Below are 21,536 nucleotides of genomic sequence, written 5' to 3' on the forward strand. Positions count from 1 at the left end.
AGGGTGGTACGGCGTAGTCCGGATCTTTTTGCACCCGTACAGGTGGCAGAATTCTTTAAACAGCTCGGCTTCAAAGGCAGGGCCTTGATCCGTCAGCACTTTGTCCGGGTATCCATGGGGCCTGCAGAAGTATGCTTGGAACATTCTTGCTGCAGTCTCTGCTGTCAGGTCCTTGACAGGGGCTACCACCAGGAACCGGGAATAGTGATCCACCATGGTCAGGGCATAGGAGTAGCCTGACCTGCTGGGTGACAGCTTGACGTGATCCAGAGCGACGATCTCCAGGGGCTGGCTTGTCTTGATGGACTGCAAGGGTGCTTTATGGCTGCCATAGTCTTTTCTTCTGAGGCTACAGGGCCCACAATTCTGGCACCACCTCTCTATGGAGCTCCGCATTCCAACCCAGTAGAACCGGTCCTTCAGCAGGGTTTCCAGCTTCTTCCAGCCACAGTGACCTGCTTGATCGTGGTAGGCTTCCAACACCATCTGGATATCCGTCCTGGGTGCAACAATCTGCCACACCATTTCATGGGTCTTGGGGTTGACATATCTTCTGCACAGCTTCTCTCTGTAGATAAACAGCCGGCTTCTTTCATTCCACAGTTGCTTGGCTTGTGGAGGAGCATACTTCTCCAGGTGAGAACCTTCCTGGGTGATCAGGCTTTTGATGAGGCTGACAACCGGGTCACTGTCTTGAGTCTCCTTCCAACTGTGGTGGGGTAGAGGATTCAGCGTCCTTCCCTGACGTCTTCTGGTGACGTGTTGCTCATGGACCACTCCGCTTCGGTGGAAAGCAGGTAATTCAACTTCCTCTAAATCATTCACTTCATCCTCGGTGTCTGACTGGTGAGGCATCCTTGACAGGGCATCAGTATTGGTGTTCTTGTGACCTGCCCAGTACTTGATGGTGAACTGATAATTTGACAGTCTGGCCACCCAACGCTGTTCCATGGCTCCCAACCTGGCTGTCTCCAGGTGTGTCAAGGGATTGTTGTCAGTAAAAGCTGTAAACTTAGTTGAGGCTAGGTAATGCTTGAATCTTTCAGTGATAGCCCAGACCAAGGCCAGGAACTCCAGCTTAAAGGAACTGTAGTTCTCCGGGTTCCTCTCGGTAGGGCGTAGCTTCCTACTGGCATACGCAATTACCTTCTCTCTTCCATTTTGCTTCTGGGACAACACAGCTCCCAGTCCCTCGTTGCTGTCATCGGTGAACAGCAGGAACGGCTGGCTGTAGTCACGGTAAGCCAGGATTTCCTTCATTACTGCAAAGGATTCAGCCTGTTCTTTGCCCCACTGGAATGGGGGACTCTTTCCTCTTTTGAACTGTCCTACCAGGAGGTCTTGTAGAGGTGCTACCTTTTTGGTATAGTCCTTTATGAACCTCCTGTAGTACCCGATCAGTCCCAGGAATTGCCGTACTTCTTTGATGCTTCTCAGTTCAGGCCACTTCTGGATGGCAGTGACCTTCTCCGGGTCTGGTGCTACTCCCTCCGAGCTGACTACGTGCCCCAGGTACTGAACCTTCTGCTTGAGCAAGTTGAATTTAGAAGGCTTTAGTTTCATCCCATACCGGGACAATGCTTCAAATACCTCTGCCAGGTGCTTCAGATGGTCCTCATACATCCTCGTGTACACGATAACGTCATCCAGGTACAGCAGCACTGTCTCGAAGTTCCGGTGTCCCAAGCAACACTCCATCAGCCTCTGGAACGTTCCGGGTGCATTGCAGAGTCCAAACGGCATACTGTTGAACTCGCACAGTCCCATCGGGGTGGTGAAGGCCGTCTTCTCCCGGTCTTCCTCAGCAATAGAGACTTGCCAGTACCCACTAGTGAGATCCAGTGTAGAGAAGTAATTGGCAGATTTTAGTGCAGCCAGGGATTCCTCTATACGGTGCAAAGGGTATGCATCTTTATGTGTTATGCGATTAATCTGTCTATAATCTACACACATCCTCATGCTACCGTCCTTTTTCCTGACCAGGACCAGGGGAGCTGCCCAAGGGCTACAGCTATCCCTTACTACCCCTGCCTTTTTCATGTCATGCAACATTTCCTTGGCTTTCTGATAATGTGCTGGTGGTATGGGTCGGTAACGCTCCTTAATGGGTGGATGGTTACCGGTGGGTATGTGGTGTTGTACCCCTTTAACCCTTCCAAAGTCAAGTGGGTGTTTACTAAACACTTGTTCATATTCCTGAACCACTCTGTAAAACACCGTGTTTTTGATGGACAGGAGTGGCGTCAGTCCCAACATGGAGCTGTTGACACCAATCATCCAGCTGAGCTTCGGAGTCGTTGTCCTCCACTGCATCTGGTGGGGTCAAGGATTCCACTGTGTGTATGGCATCATCATTCACAGTATACAATCTAGCAACAGTGGCATACCTTGGCAATTTGACTTCCTCCTCCCCACAATTTAGGAGTCGTACGGGCACCCTCCCATTGCGTACGTCAACTACCCCTCTAGCAGTTAAGAGTGTAGGTCTGTGCTCTGAGCTAATGGGCTCCACTACCGCCTGGTAGTTCTGTCCCTTGAGACCTATTGCTGCTCTACACCAAATCAGCATCTCACTCATTGGGGGAATCACAATGGGTATCTGGTCTGTCACCCATACATTACCAATCTCACCACCTGTTAGCTTTACCTGTTGCTGGTACAAGAGGGCTCGAATCTCTCTCTGGAGCACCTTCCTCTGCCCTGGTTTGGCAGTGTCAGCACTCTGTTGGAGCAAAAACAACACTTCTCCCAAACAGTTACCAACAATATTTGTACCAAGTATCATATACAAGTCTGTATCACCAGGGTTAGATTCTATGACAATTAGTCCTTGGTCCTTTAGTTCCACTCTCCCCACCTTCACTGTCACATCCTTAACCCCTACTAGGTTAAGAGGAAGGCCATTAGAGGCATACACAGAGAGGTTCGGGGCTGGCGGGTGGAGTTCATCTATGGACCAGTACCTTTTGTAGAGGACATCAGGTATGATGGTTACCTGTGAGCCGGTGTCCAGTAATGCAGGTGTTGCTATACCGTCCAGCATGATGGACAGGAAAGGCCTTCCTCCTACAAACCGATGGTACCAGCTTGATGGGCCTGGTTGATTTAATCCTGGGTGTCGGCCCTCGGCCCCAGGGTTTGCCCGTTTAAAGGACAGTTCTGCGCGGTGTGGTCTGCCTTGTGGCAGCGGTAGCAGATGAAGTCTCCTGGAGGGCGACGTTGGTCGTTGGTCCTCCCACGGGGTGGCGTTGTCCTCCTACGGGGTGGTGTCGTCCTCCTACGGGGTGGTGTCGTCCTCCTTCTTCTCCTCATCCAGGGGACATCCTCAGGACTGTCGGCGAGTAGGATCCTTCCTTCCGGCTCGGGTTCCGCCTGTAGCTGCAGGGTGCTCAGGACAGTGGCCAGGGTTTTACTCAGCTGATGCACTTCAGAGCGCAGGTTGTCCAGCTCGCTAGGGGGCACTGTTTGCATCTTTGTTTCAGCCGTCAATAATGGAGCAGTGGGTGCTGCGGCCACTGGGGTGGCCCCACCCTGGTAACTCTGGATAGCAGTCCCTGATGTTTCCAGGGGCTGTAGACCCCTAATAGCCATGTCCTTCAGGGTGTCAAAGGTGGCATCTGGATGATCTAAGGCCCACCACCGTACGGTTCTGCTCTCCTCCTGGGACCTCAACCCCCGGATGAATTGTTCTGTCAGCATTTTACTCTCATCTTGCATGCTGGCTGGACTAACCTGTTTCAGGGCCCGCAGGGCTTCCTGTAAGCGCCAGGCATAGTCCCGGATACTGTCCTCAGGTTTCTGGGTACAGTGGTAGAACCTCATCCGGAGATCTGTCTCAGTGCGGTTTTCAAAGACAGTTTGCAGTCTCTTAAAGATAATGGATACTGATTCCTGGTCTGCGGCTGGCCAGGTTTCAACTTCCCGCTCTGCGGCACAAGTCAATTGTCCCAGCACAACAGCGACTCTCTGTTTACCAGTCATTGAGTACATATCCAGTACACCGCATATTTTCCTTTTGAATCCAGACAGGGTGTCTGGTTTGCCATCATACTGGGGAAGCCATTTTGCTCATCAAGGGAGTCACGACCCCTGCTGGTGGGGCAGCCGCTCCGGCATGAGCTGCGCCGGCCGCAAGTTGAGCATCAGGAGCGTTAACTGGTGCTCCGGCGGCTTGCTGGTCGTCGGCCATGGTTGCGCCCCCCCTAGTGAACCGTAGCCTACCTCCTGCTTCTTTAATCGGGTAGGCCGCAGCTCCGCAGACTACGGTCTCCTTCCAGGACCTGACACTTCCTGGTGCTGCGTCAGAGCGCGAGGCGGGGCTTGAGCTTCGCGCGCTTCCAGCAGTCACGCCTCTCCGATTCCCGCGGTTACGCCCCTCTTCTTCCTGCGCGGCGACTCGAAAATGGCGGGCAATGGTGGGAAACAGCGGCAATTGGCGAGAAAACCTCACCATGGTATGCGACACAGTTCTTTAAGGCGCACAGTACCCGGTGGCAACGGGCACGAAATCCTGTTCGTGACGCCATGAAGAGTATGACGCGCCCAGGGAATGGGGACGACTCGGTACCCGGGCCTTTGCCTGGTTTGGGGGTGTCGCGGTAGTCGGCTCCCGGGCCCGTACCCTGGGGTCACTCTTGAAAAAGGGGATTGGAACTTGGATAGAAATAAAAATAAAGTAAATAGTTTGTGACGCCACCTGTGGTACCTGGTAAGGATTACCAGCGCTGCTGCAGACCTCCGGGGGGTGATGGGATGGCAGCTGGGATGTTTCTGCTCCCCACAGGTGGAGCGGGCCCCCGGGGCAGTGTGGAGTTTGATGGTGGGTGGTGATGCTGGGGCTTGTAGTGCAGGCAGGATGGCGCAGCAGGAGTAACTGACAGAGACAGGGGATTCGCTTCAATACCTTTACTGGTGGGGATGTCAGGTACGGTCCAGGGTACTCAGTAGGATGGGTGCACTTCAGGACTTCTCCCCAGTGAGCGGGTATAAGGCCTCCTGGTCCGTGTCTGCCTCTCTGTATGCTCCTGGCCAGCCTGCAACTGGGCCTAGCTTATGTGTCGTGCTGTTCCTTCACCTGTCGCTCGGTAGTAGGACCTTCTGCTGGAAACCACTATCCCTGGACGTAGGGGCCTTTGTGGTTCCTGGTCCTGTAATGGGTTTAGCTTCAGGTCTGCCAGGGACTTGTAGTCCTCCTGGAATGCCGGTGATCCCTACTGGGTATAAAGGACCCTGTAGGCGCGGACCCGGTGTCCGGTTTGTATTCTGGGGTGAGCCTATGATGCTCCTCTGCCCCCTAAACTCCTCTCTCCTTTCTCCTCTTGCCTTCGGCCACACTCAGGGCCCTCAGAACTCAGCAGCAGACATGCAGCGTCTTCGCTGCTCTCAGCGTCAGCACGCTCTCAGACTCTCTGACTCTGTCTGACTGACTAAAACAACTAACTGACTGCCTGGCTCCACCCTCCATATATATATCCCTAACGGGCTCCCTCTGGTGGTGTGAGGTGGAAGGGTGGAGGTGTTTGTATGTAATGAGGGCCTCTTGTGGAGAAGTCCATCCATGCACCCTGGGTCCTGTGGTACCTGTGAACAGCAGGGTGCCACATTGTCACCCAGCGTTCTCAAACGTCTGAATTTGCACAGGTCGGACTATTACTTGACACCCAGATTTTTCAGAAACAGATATAAGAAAAATATTTACAACCTTTGATCCAATGTACAGTAGATTGCCCAATTTATTGTTCTAGATTTACATCTATGAACCCATGCCAGTTGGAAATATCATCTCAGAACTATTTATTGATGTCAGCTGTAGCCAAGGACTACATGTGCCCACATTTACTGGATGGGATCCACAAACAAAGGTATATGTAGAGTCTTGTTCAGAAATTGTGGGCATCACAGAACAGAAGATTTCCAGCAGTATGAGAAAATGAGGAAAAATCTGGGCTCTCCACATAAAGTGACGATGGTAGCTCCAACACCTGGCATCAAAGAGCTATATTGGATGACCTGGGTCAAATAAAAAAATGTATCCCCGTGCCCCAATCCTTGCTGTTTTCTCATGTAGTAGGCATCATAATCCGCTCTAGTCATAGTTGCCAACTTTTGAAAAACACCATTTTTTTCATACCTCATTCCCCATCCTATTATGTATAGAACACATCCTAACCTAATGGACCTTGAATCACAAACAGCGCATATCCCTTCACCATGTCCCAAACTAATAGGAGAACCTTCAATAGACCTGCTGAACAAATACAGACCTCCAAAATACAGACCCCTGCCATAACCAGCAGATATTTACTTCTCTGCACCTTCTTGAAGGGGTTCTCCATGTCGGAACCTTGTATAATCTTTAATTATTGGAAGGGTCAATTTACAAAAGGTTGCCGAGACACTTACAATCATCTGGTAGTAAGTGTTCAATTTCCCTGCAGTGCCTCCATAGGTGAAATAAAGCATTACACACTGCCCATTCAAACCAATGGGTCATCTGTGTCGTGAAGGTCCTCCAGATCAAGAGACCTTTATTGTAACGACTGTCCACTTTGGTCATCTGATGATGGTCCTAAAAAATTGTGTCTCTTAATTACCTAACAGTGTCCATGAAAGTAGGTTTTCTAAACTGGACAATCCTTTTATTCTTAAGGTTTGTTTACATTAGCAGATAATCGATTAATCGATGAACGATGCGATCGTAACTCACATCTAGCAAACAATGTCAGACAAGTGATTGAAATGGTTGAATCGTTGCATGTTAACATCAAACATCTTGCTGTGTGTTCACACAGACAGATAATCTGAAGTGCAGTGTCGTAGCTAGAATAGGTGCAGGGGTTTGCAGCTGCACCCAGGCCCTGGACCCTAAGGGGCCCAATTGGTCTCTTTGGCCCATATTAGAATACCAATATTATTCCAGACTCACGATAGTCAGGGGCCTGGTTGGAAATTTTGCATTGAGGATCATGAGCTTCATGTTACTCAACTGCTGAAGAGTATTTCTGATCAACGTTCAAATCCCATAAGTGATACAATTTATTTCGAATACATGAATTCATAAATTATTATGCAAACATTTCCGCTGACAACATACATAGAAAATGTAATAGAATTAGCAATGCGAAAACGTTATCGATAATCACAAACATGTTCTCTCTCCAACTGCTACTGAACTATTTATTGACTTGAAACACAATCAACCCTTTTTAGTACTTAAATTTCCACTCCTCTTTTTTGTTGGTGAAATCGTTGAACGAGCGAACAATCTCCATTTACAATACACAATTTTCAAAAGTTGAATGAGATTTTTTTCAATTGCCTAAATGATTTCATGCACGATGAACGACCATTTTTATACACATTATGTAGTCGCTCAACCCATTCATATTACAAGATTATTGTGAATGATGGGTTGTTGACCTTACAATGCGATGGATTTTCTGCCAGTGTAAATGCAGCTTAAATGGGATATTCTTAAGTTATTAAATTGCTTTAATTAGATACAGTATGAAAATAAGCAAGTTTTCAATAGAATGGCTTTTTCTATCTGCTTTCATTCTCCTGCAATGACAGCTTTTATCTGTCATAATGTACAGCTGGTTTCCATGGAGCGCAGCCCAAACACTGATCGAGTGAGCAATAGTTACATTCCAGGAGAGGGGTTAACTCTTAACATATCAGTCAGCTCTCTCCAGCCTATTTATTTAAATACAGCAGCTAGCTACTTACCTCCTTCCCCCTCACTCTCATCCCCTTGTTAATCTGTTCTTGTCAATCCTGTAGAATCACAATCCCTGGCACCCAGCATCATGACTCTCACTGTCCACAGATGTGTGCTTGTTCAAATGCCCTGTTATCTCTATATGCAAATTTAATGAGAACAGTGTAACTCAGTACAAATCATTAATGGCTGAATGTGTTACAGCAGAACTTGTGCTGAGCTTTATAGTTCTACTAATACTACAGTTCTGCTACTCCCCAGAAATATTTCTCAAGAAGGAGTGACCACCCTGCCAGAAACCATAAAGTAAGGACTGGAGACTGTAAGGAGTCTGCAGAATTGTGTTCTGCTCAAGAGACTACTTGAGAATAATATTTTAGAGAAAGAGAATTAAAAAAACAATGAGAAAGAGAATGAAAGATAGAGAATGAGAGTGAGAGAAACAGTGTGTGAAAGAAAGAATGGGAGAGAAAGGGAACAAGAGAGGATAAGGGAGAGAAAAGAAAATGAAAAAAAAGAAGAGTCTCAGAAAATTATTTTTGTATTATTCTTCTCTATTCTTTATTGTGTAAATATAAGATACTAGATGGTGGCCCGATTCTAACGCATCGGGTATTCTAGAATATGTATGCGGCCGACCGGGTGCAACTAATCAGCGAAGCTGTGTTTAAATGGGTTGTGCACTACTTTAAATTAACCCCCCAATGTATCCCCCCGGGGCCCCTAATGAATTTTGTAATTACGTTATGTTGTCAATACTGCTTGTGACAACATCGCTGACCACGCACAGCCAGCACGTAATTCCCCCGGCTGTAGCCGGCTCTTGCTTCCGCTTACATCACGACTATTTGCGGCTGCAGCCAGGGGTCTCCTGTTCCGCGTACCACGGTGAATGATGGGCTGTGGGCGGGGTTATCCCCCATCGTGTCACACCCAGCATCCACCGCGCGCTCTGTCAATGAATGCGCGTGCGGTGGATGCCGGGTGTGACGGGATGGGGGATAACCCCGCCCACAGCCCATCACTCACCGTGGAACGCGAAACAGGAGACCCCTTGGCTGCAGCCGCAAATAGTCGTGACATAAGCAGATCAGCACAGCGGTGTTTAAATTTGGCGCCAATATCGCTGATTGGTTGCAGCCGGCGAACCGTGTTAGTGAGGACCGGGGAGCGGCGCTGCCTGTGCGGGTACTTCTCCCGGCTGCATCGCCGCTGACCTCCATGCGGCTACCGTCGGGAGATCAGCGGCTAGGACCGCTGATCTCCAGACGGCAAGTGTGAAGGGAGGACCGGGAAGCGGCGCCGCCTAGGCTGCCGGTCGGGGTACTTCTGCTGCGAGAAGCCGGGAGATGACCGACTAGCGCCGGTCATCTCCCGGCTACATCGCCGCTGACCTCCGTGCGGCAGATGAGCCACTAACGGCCGCCATCTTGTTCTGAAATCCCGCGTCGCTGATTGGCTGCGGCCGGACCAATCAGCGACGCGGGATTTCCTTAATGGACAGACAGACGGGATAAGCCGATTATATAGTAGATTATTTCTGTGGCAGCCTGCAGTATATATACTGTAAGTATTTACTCACACACTAATATTAATGTCATCAATGTAATAAATCTGGTGCAGTGCAGACTATGAATGATATGAATAGCTTCATTGTCTGCAATAAGTCACGTGAATATGTAGCTGTGACCACAGATCACTTGATGGGCCCCAGAGCTCTTAAGTGAAAAGAATCATTCCTCAATGCTTGAGGCATTATAACAGGAAGGGGCCCAGGTTGGGGGACATTGTTATAGAATGGGGCCCAGGATAGGGGGCATTGTACCAGGATGGGGGACATTATATCAGGGAGAGACCAAGGATGGAGGACACTATACTAGGAAGGGGCTCAGTATGGGGAACATTGTTATAGAATGGGGCCCAGGATGGGGGGCATTGTACCAGGATGGGGGACATTATACCAGGGAGAGACAAGGATGGAGGACACTTTGCTAGGAAGGGGCCCAGGATGGGGGACATTGTACCAGGATGGGGGACATTATACCAGGGAGGGGCCAAGGATTGAGGACTTTTTACCAGGAAGGGGCCCAGGATGAGGAAAATTGTTATAGGTTTGGACCCAGGATTGAGGACATTATTACTGGAAGTGCTCAGGATGGAGGACATTATTATGGAAAGGACCCAGGATGGGACATTATTACTGGAAGTTGCCCAGGATGGAGGACATTATTATAGGAAGGAGCCCAGGATGCGAGACATTAGTACAGGATGGGGAACATTATACCAGGAAGAGGCCCAGGATGGGGGATATTGTTATGGATGAGGTCCAGAATGGGGAACATTATTACTGGAAGGGCCCAGAACGGGGTGCACTATACAAAGATGGGGTCCAGGATAGGGGACACTGTTATAGCATGAGTCCTAGGATGGGGGGGCATTATTGCTGGGAGGGGCCCAGGATGAGAGACATTATTCCTGGAAGGGGCACAGGATGGGGAATATTATTACAGAAAGGAGTCAGGATGGGGGACATTATTACATGGGGGGTGAACATGCACGTCTTAGGACTGAATGCTAAAAGGGTCCATACATTTGACCAACATGCAGATGGGGGCCCCGGTCCAAATTCTGCACTAGGGCCCATCAGACTCTAGTTATGCCACTGGGTAGAGTTGCTGTGTGGAGACGGAAAACGGCAGTCTGAGCCAGTGACAACGCAGGAGGTATACTGTATATCCAAATATGAATTTACAAATCTAAATGTGTAATAATAGAAAATTACAGATCATGTAGTCCTGCTATAATGTATGCCAATGCTTCTCAAAGTGTGAGGGTGCCTCATTGATAAGGTGCAGCTCACTAACTGGATCAGGTCCCCAATTTTTTTGTCATTTGTCAGACAGTTTGGTGTAGTAGCACTACTGCCATAGCAGGATCCAGTGAAGTGCCACTGTGCTATGGGCTGTGCCCGACTGCCAATATAAATACCCGCTTCCTCCTCTACATATTTGGTGTGGGGAGGAACCAGGAGGCAGACCATCCATAACCAAAATATTGTCACAGCCGAGTCCAATCCTAAAAGAGCAAGCTGGGGAGCAGGCAGAACCCCCCACCACCACCACCTCCTGGTATTGCTACAGAGGGAGTACATGTGAATCTGCCCTGTGGCTTACACCTTTCCTCCTGAACCCCCTTCTTCAAGCCTTGGTTAAAGACAATTGGAGGCGGAAGGTAGACCAGGGCCCCCACGAATGCAAGGAAGAAAGGGATGCATAGGTATCCATCCTCAGAAGGAAGAAGCTCATTGCTGATTTTGCATCTTGTTCACAATTTTTTTCCTGCACAGCAGCCCTCCCGACTACTTGCAGCGCATCATTCAGGTGAATGTGTTTCTCATCCCTGCAAAATTGGGTGGCCAGGAGCGTCGCTGTGCAGATGATACTTGGGATGGAATGCAGCAGCGAATCAGCATTGCAGACCCTACTTTCTTGGTTGATCCCAGCACTTGAACCATGTCTATGCCACCACTTTATGAGATGGGAATACTAATTTAACTATGGAAACACATAGGTCTGCCTAGGAGCTGTATTCACAAAACAGTCAAATATTAATTCTAGCCATGAGCGAATCTTCTAAACTTTAAATTAGGCAGATCACTCAAATTTGACTTGGAATTTTGATTCGCATTAAATTAATTCGATGTGAATCGGATGCACAGTATTATACTTGGTGGCTCAGTGGTTAGCGCTCTTGTTTTGTAGTGCTGGAGACCTGGGTTAAAATCTCACCAAGCCAACATTTGCATGGAGTCTCTATGTCCTTCCAAAGAATCAATGATGGGGAATTTAGACTCTGAGCTGTGGAATATGTTGGTGCTTTGTAAGCAAACTTAATAAATAATACTGGACTCTAGGGCATAATAAACGTATGCAAAAACAAAAAATTATACTCGCCCGACCATCACCTATCCTGCCGCGCAGACACTGGGCTATTTTTTACTTCTTTAGCGCCTCCTGCACTGACTAGATCATGACGATGCAGCCTAGTCAGCGCACAAGATGGCCAAGGAAGTATTAATTTGTTTATTTTTCTAACCTCTTTTAATCATATCCCCCAAAAATTGGGTCGAAGCTCAAAGCGATTCGCTTAACTAAAACTTTCCATTACGTCTCTTTACCCAAACAATCCCAGAATTTTCTGGAGCACAGGTACTCATCCATTTTCCCATATTAGTTACATAACAATTACAACAGTCATCACTTACTTACCCATGTCTGTAAATAATGGGGCTATTATGTCGGCGGAATGTCAATTTTCTTTTGAATTTTCTAAAATGTAGAATACCTTTCAGCCGGGTCGATGAAAAAACAAAGCTTATTGTTATTTCTCGCATCTGGGACACGTCTTCTGCTGTGGGTCTTTTTCGCAAGCTCCGCAGTGATTCCGATTTACAGTGTAATAGTTTACCTTGGACATCTGAAAATAACTCTGTTTTTCCTTTCATCATGGTGATTTCTGGAGGCCTCTAATAGCAATAATAAAGCTTTCAAGTGAAAAGGCGGCATTGTTATCTGCAGGAGTCTGCAATGTTCTTCATGCTCCTTGGCACAGTGACAATGGGAAAATGATGATTAATAAAACGCTGCTGAATACTGCGCAGAACAAACAATTGCTGTATAAATCCATAGATAAATGAAGCCTAGAGTATCTTATAGTGGTTATTTCATGTCTGCATGAGATTCACTTGACTAGCACTACTCTCAATGAAGGGTGTAGCCGTAAGTATTTAGATAATAAGTACAGTGTGTACGGAAAGTATTCAGACCCCTTTAAATTTTTCACTCTTTGTTTCATTGCAGCCATTTGGTAAATTCTAAAAAGTTCATTTTTTTTTCTCATTAAAGTCCACTCTGCACCCCATCTTGACTGAAAAAAAACAGAAATGTAGAAATTTTTGCAAATTTATTAAAAAAGAAAAACTGAAATATCACATGGTCATAAGTATTCAGACCCTTTGCTCAGTATTGAGTAGAAGCCCCCTTTTGAGCTAGTACAGACATGAGTCTTCTTGGGATGATGCAACAAGTTTTTCACACCTGAATTTGGGGATCCTCTGCCATTCTTCCTTGCAGATCCTCTCCAGTTCCCTCAGGTTGGATGGTGAACGTTGGTGGACAGCCATTTTCAGGTCTCTCCAGAGATGCTCAATTGGGTTTAGGTCAGGGCTCTGGCTGGGTCAGTCAAGAATGGTCACAAAGTTGTACTGAAGCCACTCCTTTGTTATTTTAGCTGTGTGCTTAGGGTCATGGCCAAGTCTGAGGTCCAGAGCACTCTGGAAGAGGTTTTCATAAAGGATATCTCTGCACTTGGCAACATTCATGTTTCCTTCAATTCCAACCATGTCCCTGCAGCTGAAAAACACCCCCATAGCATGATGCTGCCACCACTATGTTTCACAGTTGGGATTGTGTTGGGCAGGTTATGAACAGTGCCTGGTTTTCTCCACACATACCGCTTAGAATTATCACCAAAAAGTTCTATCTTCATCTCATCAGACCAGAGAATCTTATTTCTCATAGTCTGGGAGTCCTTCATGTGTTTTTGAGCAAACTTTATGCAGGATTTCATATGTCTTACACTAAGGAGAGGCTTCTGTAGGGCCCCTCTGCTATAAAGACCCGACTGGTGGAGGGCTGCAGTGATAGTTGACTTTGTGGAACTTTCTCCCATCTCCCTACTGCATTTCTGTAGCTCAGCCACAGTGATCTTCGGATTCTTCTTTACCTCTCTCACGAAGGCTCTTCTCCCACGATTGCTCAGTTTGGCTAGGAAGACTTCTGGTGGTCCCAAACTTCTTCCATTTAAGGAATATGGAGGCCAATGTGCTCTTAGGAACCTTGAGTAGTGCAGAAATTATTTTATAACCTTGGCCAGTTCTGTGCCTTGCAGTCTCTGAGCTCCTTGAGCAGTTCCTTTGAGCTCATGATTCTCATTTGGTCTGACATGCACTGTGAGCTGTGAGGTCTTATATAGACAGGTGTGTGTGTGGCACCCCAGGGGTCCGTTTGCCACAGTGGCATTGCCTCCCTCACAAGAGGTGATGCCATGCCTGGAAGCAAGCAGGGGTCCCCTAATTAGGTTTTGCTAAGCATGCAACAATGTCCTGGCTCCAGACCAACAAGGGGAGCCATCCCCTTGGCAACTGGGATCTGGGGGCGGGGTTAGTTAGACTTGGTGTGAGGAGTTGAAGGGAGGACGTCGACGAGAGAGGAGCTGGGGAGTGGAGCTGCGCGGCAGTTCACCCCAGAAGGAACCAACACAGAGGAACCGGACACGGGAGTCCGAGGCTGTGGGGCACTGAAGGCCCAGCAGCAGAAACCAGAGGGCAGGAGACTGCAGGTCTCCTGGCCCCAGCAGATGCCCGGAGGCTCAGCAGCACCGCACGGGGGAGCGACGCATCAGCAAGGCCCGAGCTGCCTGCCATACGGGTGAGCACAAAGACGTTGCACTCAGGGACGAGGGCCACCGCACAGCTACAAGCAGCAGGGCCAAAGAGATTAGTGGAAAGGGAAGGCCTCCAACTTCACCTGGTGAGGTGGATTCCTTACTTGCTTCCAGGCTGCTCGGACTTTCACTTCTAGCCAGTACCCTAGTCCCGGTTTGCCTAATCACCGCCAGTAAAGATAAGAGGAAACCGCCATTAAGTTGTGGACTGATTATTGCTGAGCAATCAAACCCTGCACTACAAAGCCCAGCATCACCTAAAACATCTACACTGCCCTGGAGCTAAGCTCTGCCTGTGGAGAGCCACACCAACTCTGCTGCACTAACAACAGCTCCAGAGGTTCTGCACTGCAGCGGCGGCTCCATATAGCCGCATACCACAGGTGGCGTCACGAACTGTATACAAAAACTATAAATCCCCTGTAAATGTCTCCTTTTATTGACCGCCCTGGGTCACGGACCGGGTCACCGCCACTGTGACATCTCCCCTAGCAACGACCGTCCCGTCACCGAGTACCCCACGGCCCAGGAGGCGCGTCATGTGCCTTTCCAAATCAAGTCCTATTAGTTAATTAAACACAGCTGGACGGCAATGAAGGAGTAGAACCATCTCAAGGAGGATCACAAGGAAATGGACAGCATGTGACTTAAATATGAGTGTCTGAGCAAAGGGTCTGAATACTTATGACCATGTGATATTTCAGTTTTTCTTTTTTAATAAATTTGGAAAAATTGCTACATTTCTGTTTTTCTTTAGTCAAGATGGGGTGCAGAGTGTACTTTAATGAGAAAAAAATGAACTTTTTAGAATTTACCAAATGGCTGCAATGAAACAAAGAGTAAAAAATTTAAAGGGGTCTGAATACTTTCCATATCCACTGTATATGGAGAAAGACAAATAGATGGATAGATAGAGATAAATAGATAGATAGATAGACAGATATGAGAAAGATAAACAAAAGATATATAAGATATCAATAAAAGGATAGATAAATCAATATAAATAAATAAATATGATTTTGATAGAACGATAGATAGATAGATAGAATTAGATATCGACAGATAGATAGATAATAGCCATAGATAGATATGGGATGATTGACAGATAACTATGAGGTCGCTGGATAGATAACAGAGGATCAATAGATAGATATATTGATAGATAATACGATAATATATTGCTATATGGATAGATAGATAGATAGATAGATAGATTGATATGAGATGAGTAAATAGAAACAAAGCTTCATAGATAATTAATAGATAGATATTCCTAAAAATTGATACAGCACTCCAATATGGAAAGATAGAAAAGTATTTAATAGCCCGTAGTGGCCAAAAGCGACTGCTTGAGAAAATTCCTCAGTTGGACCGAAAAGTCACTTTTGGCCACTACGGGCTATTAAATACTTTTCAATCTTTCCACATTGGAGTGCTGCCTCAATTTTTTGGAATATATTGGAGGACTGACTGTAGGATCTGCACTCTATGACTATATATTTTATCTGCTGCTGGTGTTGCACCTATTTTTCTGTTTAGAGAGGTAAATAGATGGATAGATAGATATAGATAGATAGTAGATAGATAATAGATACATAGATAGACACAATATGAAATAGATAGATATGGCATAGATAATAGATGATAGATAGGTAGATAGATAGATAGATAGATAGATAGATAGATAGATAGACAGACAGATACAATATGAGATAGATAGCTCTTTTACAAAATTGTGACAAATATACAGTTGTGCTAAAAAGTTTACATACCCCGGCAGAATTTTTCCTTTCTTGGCCTTGTTTCAGAGAATATGAATGATAACAAAAAACTTTTTCTCCACTCATTGGTTGGGTGAAGCCATTTATTGTCAAACTACTGTGTTTTCTCTTTTTAAATCTTAATGGCAACCAAAAACATCCAAATGACCCTGATCAAAAGTTCACATACCCCAGTTCTTAATACCGTATTTTGCCCCCTCTAACATCAATGAGAGATTGAAGTCTTTTGTGGTAGTTGTGGATGAGGTTCTTTAATTTCTCAGATGGCAAAGCTGCCCATTCTTCTTGGCAAAAAGCCTCCAGTTCCTGTAAATTCCTGGGCTGTCTAGCATGACATGAACTGTGCGCTTGAGTGGCTCAATGATATTGAGGTCAGGAGACTGAGATGGCCACTCCAGAACCTTCACTTTGTTCTGCTGTAGCCAATGACAGGTCAACTTTTCCTTGTGTTTTGGATCGTTGTCATGTTGGAACGTCCAATTACGTTTCATGCGCAGCTTCCAGGCTGATGAGTGAAAATTTGCCTCCAGTATTTGCTGATAACGTGCTGCGCATTTAGTTATTTATTTATTTATTTTACTCACTTACAGTACAGACCAAAAGTTTGGACACACCTTCTCATTTAAAGATTTTTCTGTATTTTCATGACTATGAAAATTGCACATTCACACTGAAGGCATCAAAACTATGAATTAACACATGTGGAATTATATACTTAACAAAAAAAGTGTGAAACAACTGAAAATATGTTTTATATTCTAGGTTCTTCAAAGTAGCCACCTTTTGCTTTGATGACTGCTTTGCACACTCTTGGCATTCTCTTGATGAGCTTCAAGAGGTAGTCACCAGAAATGGTCTTCCAACAATCTTGAAGGAGTTCCCAGAGATGCTTAGCACTTGTTGGCCCTTTTGCCTTCACTCTGCGGTCCAGGGCATCCCAAACCATCTCGATTGGGTTCAGGTCTGGTGTCAGGTCATCTGGCGTAGCACCCCATCACTCTCCTTCTTGGTCAAATAGCCCTTACACATCCTGGAGGTGTGTTTGGGGTCATTGTCCTGTTGAAAAATAAATGATGGTCCAACTAAATGCAAACCGGATGGAATAGCATGCCGCTGCAAGATGCTGTGGTAGCCATGCTGGTTCAGTATGCCTTCAATTTTGAATAAATCCCCAACAGTGTCACCAGCAAAGCACCCCCACACCATCACACCTCCTCCTCCATGCTTCACGGTGGGAACCAGGCATGTAGAGTCCATCCATTCACTTTTCTGCGTCGCACAAAGACACAGTGGTTGGAACCAAAGATCTCAAATTTGGACTCATCAGACCAAAGCACAGATTTCCACTGGTCTAATGTCCATTCCCTGTGTTCTTTAGCCCAAACAAGTCTCTTCTGATTGTTGCCTGTCCTTAGCAGTGGTTTCCTAGCAGTTATTTTACCATGAACGCCTGCTGCACAAAGTCTCCTCTTAACAGTTGTTGTAGAGATGTGTCTGCTGCTAGAACTCTGTGTGGCAGTGACCTAGTCTCTAATCTGAGCTGCTGTTAACCTGCGATTTCTGAGGCTGGTGACTCGGATAAACTTATCCTCAGAAGCAGAGGTGACTCTTGGTCTTCCTTTCCTGGGGCGGTCCTCATGTGAGCCAGTTTCTTTGTAGCACTTGATGTTTTTTTCAACTGCACTTGGGGATACATTCAAAGTTTGCCCAATTTTTCAGACTGACTGACCTTCATTTCTTAAAGTAAAGTAATGATGGCCACTCGATTTTCTTTACTTAGCTGCTTTTTTCTTGCCATAATACAAATTCTAACAGTCTATTCAGTAGGACTATCAGCTGTGTATCCACCTGACTACTGCACAACAAAACTGATGGTCCTAACCCCATTTATAAGGCAAGAAATCCCACTTATTAAACCTGACAGGGCATACCTGTGAAGTGAAAACCATTTCCGGTGACTACCTCTTGAAACTCATCAAGAGAATGCCAAGAGTGTATTTTCAGTTGTTTCACACTTTTTTGTTAAGTATATAATTCCACATATGTTAATTCATAGTTTTGATGCCTTCAGTGTGAATGTACAATTTTCAAAGTCATGAAAATACAGAAAAATCTTTAAATGAGAAGGTGTGTCCAAACTTTTGGTCTGTACTGTATATAGCGCCATTAATTCCACAGCGCTTCACAGACAATATTGGCACTGTCCCCATTGGCATTCACAATCTAGATTCCCTATCAGCATGTCTTTGGAGTGTGGGAGGAAACCGGAGAACCCGCAAACACAGGGAGAACATACAAACTCCTTGCAGATGTTGTACTTGGTGGGATTTGAATCCAAGACCCTAGCACTGCAAGGCTGCAGTGCTAACCACTGAGCCATCATGCTGCATTCATCTTTCCTTCAACTTTTACCAGCCTTTGTAGCTCACACATCCCCAAAACATCAGCGATCCACCTCCGTGCTTTACTGTAGGAATGGTGTTCCTTTCATCATAGGCCTTGTTGACCTCTCTCCAAATGTAACGTTTATGGTTGTGGACAAAAAGTTCAATTTTGGTCTCATCACTCCAAATTACCATGTACCAGAAGTTTTAAGGCTTGTCTCTGTGCTGTTTGGCGTATTGTAGACGAGATACTTTGTGGCATTTGCGCAGTAATGGCTTTCTTCTGGCGACTCGACCATGTAGCCCATTTTTCTTCAAGTGCCTCCTTATTATGCATCTTGAAACAGTCACACTGCTAGTTTTCAGAAGGTCCTGAATTTCAGCTGATGTGATTTGTGGGTTTTTCTTTGCATCCCGAACAGTTTTCCTGGCAGTTTTGGCCGAAATTTTTGTTGGTCTACTTGACCTTTACTTTTAGTAGCCATTCAAACCCATTTGTGTCAAATTCTGTGCATGTTATCAGGCCAAAATCACCAGGGTATGTAAACTTTTGATCAGGGTCATTTGGATGTTTTTGGTTGTCATTAAGATTTAAAAAGAGAAAACACAGTATTTTGACAATAAATGGCTTCACCCAACCAAAAACCATGAGTGGAGAAAAAGTTTTTTGTTATCATTCATATTCTCTGAAACAAGGCCAAGAAAGGAAAAATTCTGCCGGGGTATGTAAACTTTTGAGCACAACTGCAATACTGATATCAGACAGCACGGCCCTTATACCGCTGCAGCCAGCAGACCTTATCCTTTAGGAGTAGAGTTGAGCCACCCCCGTAGTGTTCGGGTTCGGTTCGGTTCGTCGAACACCGTTAAAACCAATGGCAGGCAAACAAAAACACATAGAAACACATAGAAAACACCTTCAAAGGTGTCCAAAAGCTGACAAACGGCTCAGAAGACACAACTAACACATGGAAAAGTGACAAGTACATATAGTCATGCGAAAAGAAAAGAGGTGGAGGAGTAAAAGGAGGGGGAGACACAGATATAGGCATGTCATGCCCTTCTAAAATCAAGAAAGGCTGGAGTAAAAATCTAAAATCAGCCTACCAACACCCAGACGTCGTGACAAGAAAATTAAAAAAAGAAATATCTTTAGGTAGAATGGCGGTTCCATTCAGAACACTTTCCTTACAAGAAGTAGTGGTATCCCCGTTGTGAGTTGTGCCAAAAACGGAACCCAATACATTCGGACTAATCCACCATTTGTCATATCCAAGGGGCAGGTCAGTAAACGACAACATCGACGCAGAACCAAGTACAGTAGTATATACTGTACATCCTTTGACAAGGCAATCAGGCGGATCAAGAAGTTGGGAAGGGTCACCCTAATGGCCAAAACAGACATTGATGCGGCGTTCCGGTTACTTACTACCTGTGCCTCCGAATAGTGTCCACTTATTGGGCTGCTTCTGGGAAGGAGCATACTATATAGATCGCTGTTTGCCCATGGGGTGGTCCAGATCCTGCTCACTATTTGAGGCGTTTAGTTGCTTCCTCGAATGGGTTGTAATGGACGTTTCTAAGGGGGCACATATTATCCATTACCTCGACAACTTCTTATGCCTGGGCCCAAAAGATTCGCCACAGTGTGAATACACGTGGTAGTCCACCTGTGAGAAGGAGAGAGCTGGAGGGAGAGCGGACATCACAGAGCTGAGGGGTTAGATGGAGAACGGAAGAAGGAAAGAGGGCGAAGGAGGTAAGGGAGTACAGTGGAAGGCTGACCTGAGCTCTCCCACGTTCCTGCTGGGTGGGGAAGAGCCCCGGGAAGAAAAGCAGTTGCGCATCCCTTTGAGGTTACGGCCGCGAGCGGGCAGAGGGACTACACTGGAGTGCGAAGCCGACACGGCCAGTCCGTTCCTACCCGTGCGACCTCCGTGTCGCCGGGTTTGTGCCAGAGCCACGGTGGACCCTGACGGCCAGCCCCCCTCTACCAATACTGGTGCCTGTCCGCTGGTGGGTCGAGCCCCCCCGCGGTGGAGGCAGGTCTAAGCTCTGTAATTTAAATTGGCTCTGTAATTTGAATGAGTACACTTTAAATCCTTTTACAAGGATCTATTGGAGGGCAAGTCTGATGCCAGCAGCCGCGGTAATTCCAGCTCCAGTAGCGTCCACTAAAGCTGCTGCAGTTAAAAAGCTTTTATAAGGATAGAGCTTGGTGGTCCACCGCAAGGCGTGCTACCGCCAGTCCCAGCCTCCCCGATGCTCTTCACTGAGTGTCCCGGGGGCCCGAAGCATTTCCTTTGAAAAAATTAAGTGTCCAAACCACAAGTGGTGTAGCTTGCTTAACAGCTGGGATACTCCGCTGACTAGCAGACACTGCTACTAGGCCCAAAGTATTGCCTGCGCTAGATGCAGTTAAAAATTTGTAATTAGATCTACAGGCAGTGGCTACTCCGCTGACTAGCAGTCACTGAAGCTTTGGAGCAGACTTCTGATTCCCAGGCTATAGTATGAGTAAACAGCTCTTCAGACTCAACCATCTGTGTTACCCCAAGCCATACTGTATGTAGTTTCTTACAATTAAAAGGGGGGGAGGAGACCCGACCCACCTGGAATTGATGATGCCAACGTCATGTAAAACACAGCAAGGGGATTCCAAAAAGAGTCTCCATTTTTTCCAAAAATTGTGGCACAGACACCTCTTAAGTGGCATCAATTGTCCCATAGTTGCTTAAAATGGTTGGTGAGGTGATTTTCCAAAATCCTCAAGCTTTTAGTCTCCCCAGGATAACACAGGTGGGGCAGATGGTGGTTGGCACAGTGAGCTTCGCACTGCAACTTATGCTTCATATCCATGTGACGGTTCAAGTACTCAAACTATTGTTTTTTTGGCCTCTACTTAGCTTTTGGTGACAAATGTTACAGATAACATGAGTTGGGTCATCCTTAGCGATCTCAAAAAATGCCCAGGCTATGCAAGGTTTAGAGCCCATGCGACACTGCTACTAGCAATACTAGCAAATGATTGGCTGGGTTAGATGCAGTAAAAAATTGTTATTAGATACACAGGCGGTGCAGCTTGCTTCACAGCTGGGCTACTATGCCCAAAGTATTGGTAGACTTTATACTAAATAAGGAAGGAGT

The 21,536-nt window shown here is 46.4% G+C and overlaps 1 long non-coding RNA gene across 1 annotated transcript in view; it reads right to left on the minus strand.

Moving 5' to 3' along the window:
- LOC141264175 (uncharacterized) overlaps window positions 1–12,479 on the minus strand; it is a 109,553-nt gene extending 97,074 nt beyond the window's left edge. The window contains exon 1 of the long non-coding RNA XR_012319818.1: window positions 11,989–12,479. This is a non-coding gene — a long non-coding RNA (uncharacterized lncRNA). The remainder of the gene's footprint in view (window positions 1–11,988) is intronic.
- Between the last annotated feature and the right edge of the window lie 9,057 nt (window positions 12,480–21,536).

This window comes from Phyllobates terribilis, unplaced genomic scaffold (assembly GCF_046119375.1).
Source record: "Phyllobates terribilis strain yellow unplaced genomic scaffold, ASM4611937v1 Scaffold_4__5_contigs__length_816908805, whole genome shotgun sequence".
Lineage (NCBI taxonomy): Eukaryota > Metazoa > Chordata > Amphibia > Anura > Dendrobatidae > Phyllobates > Phyllobates terribilis.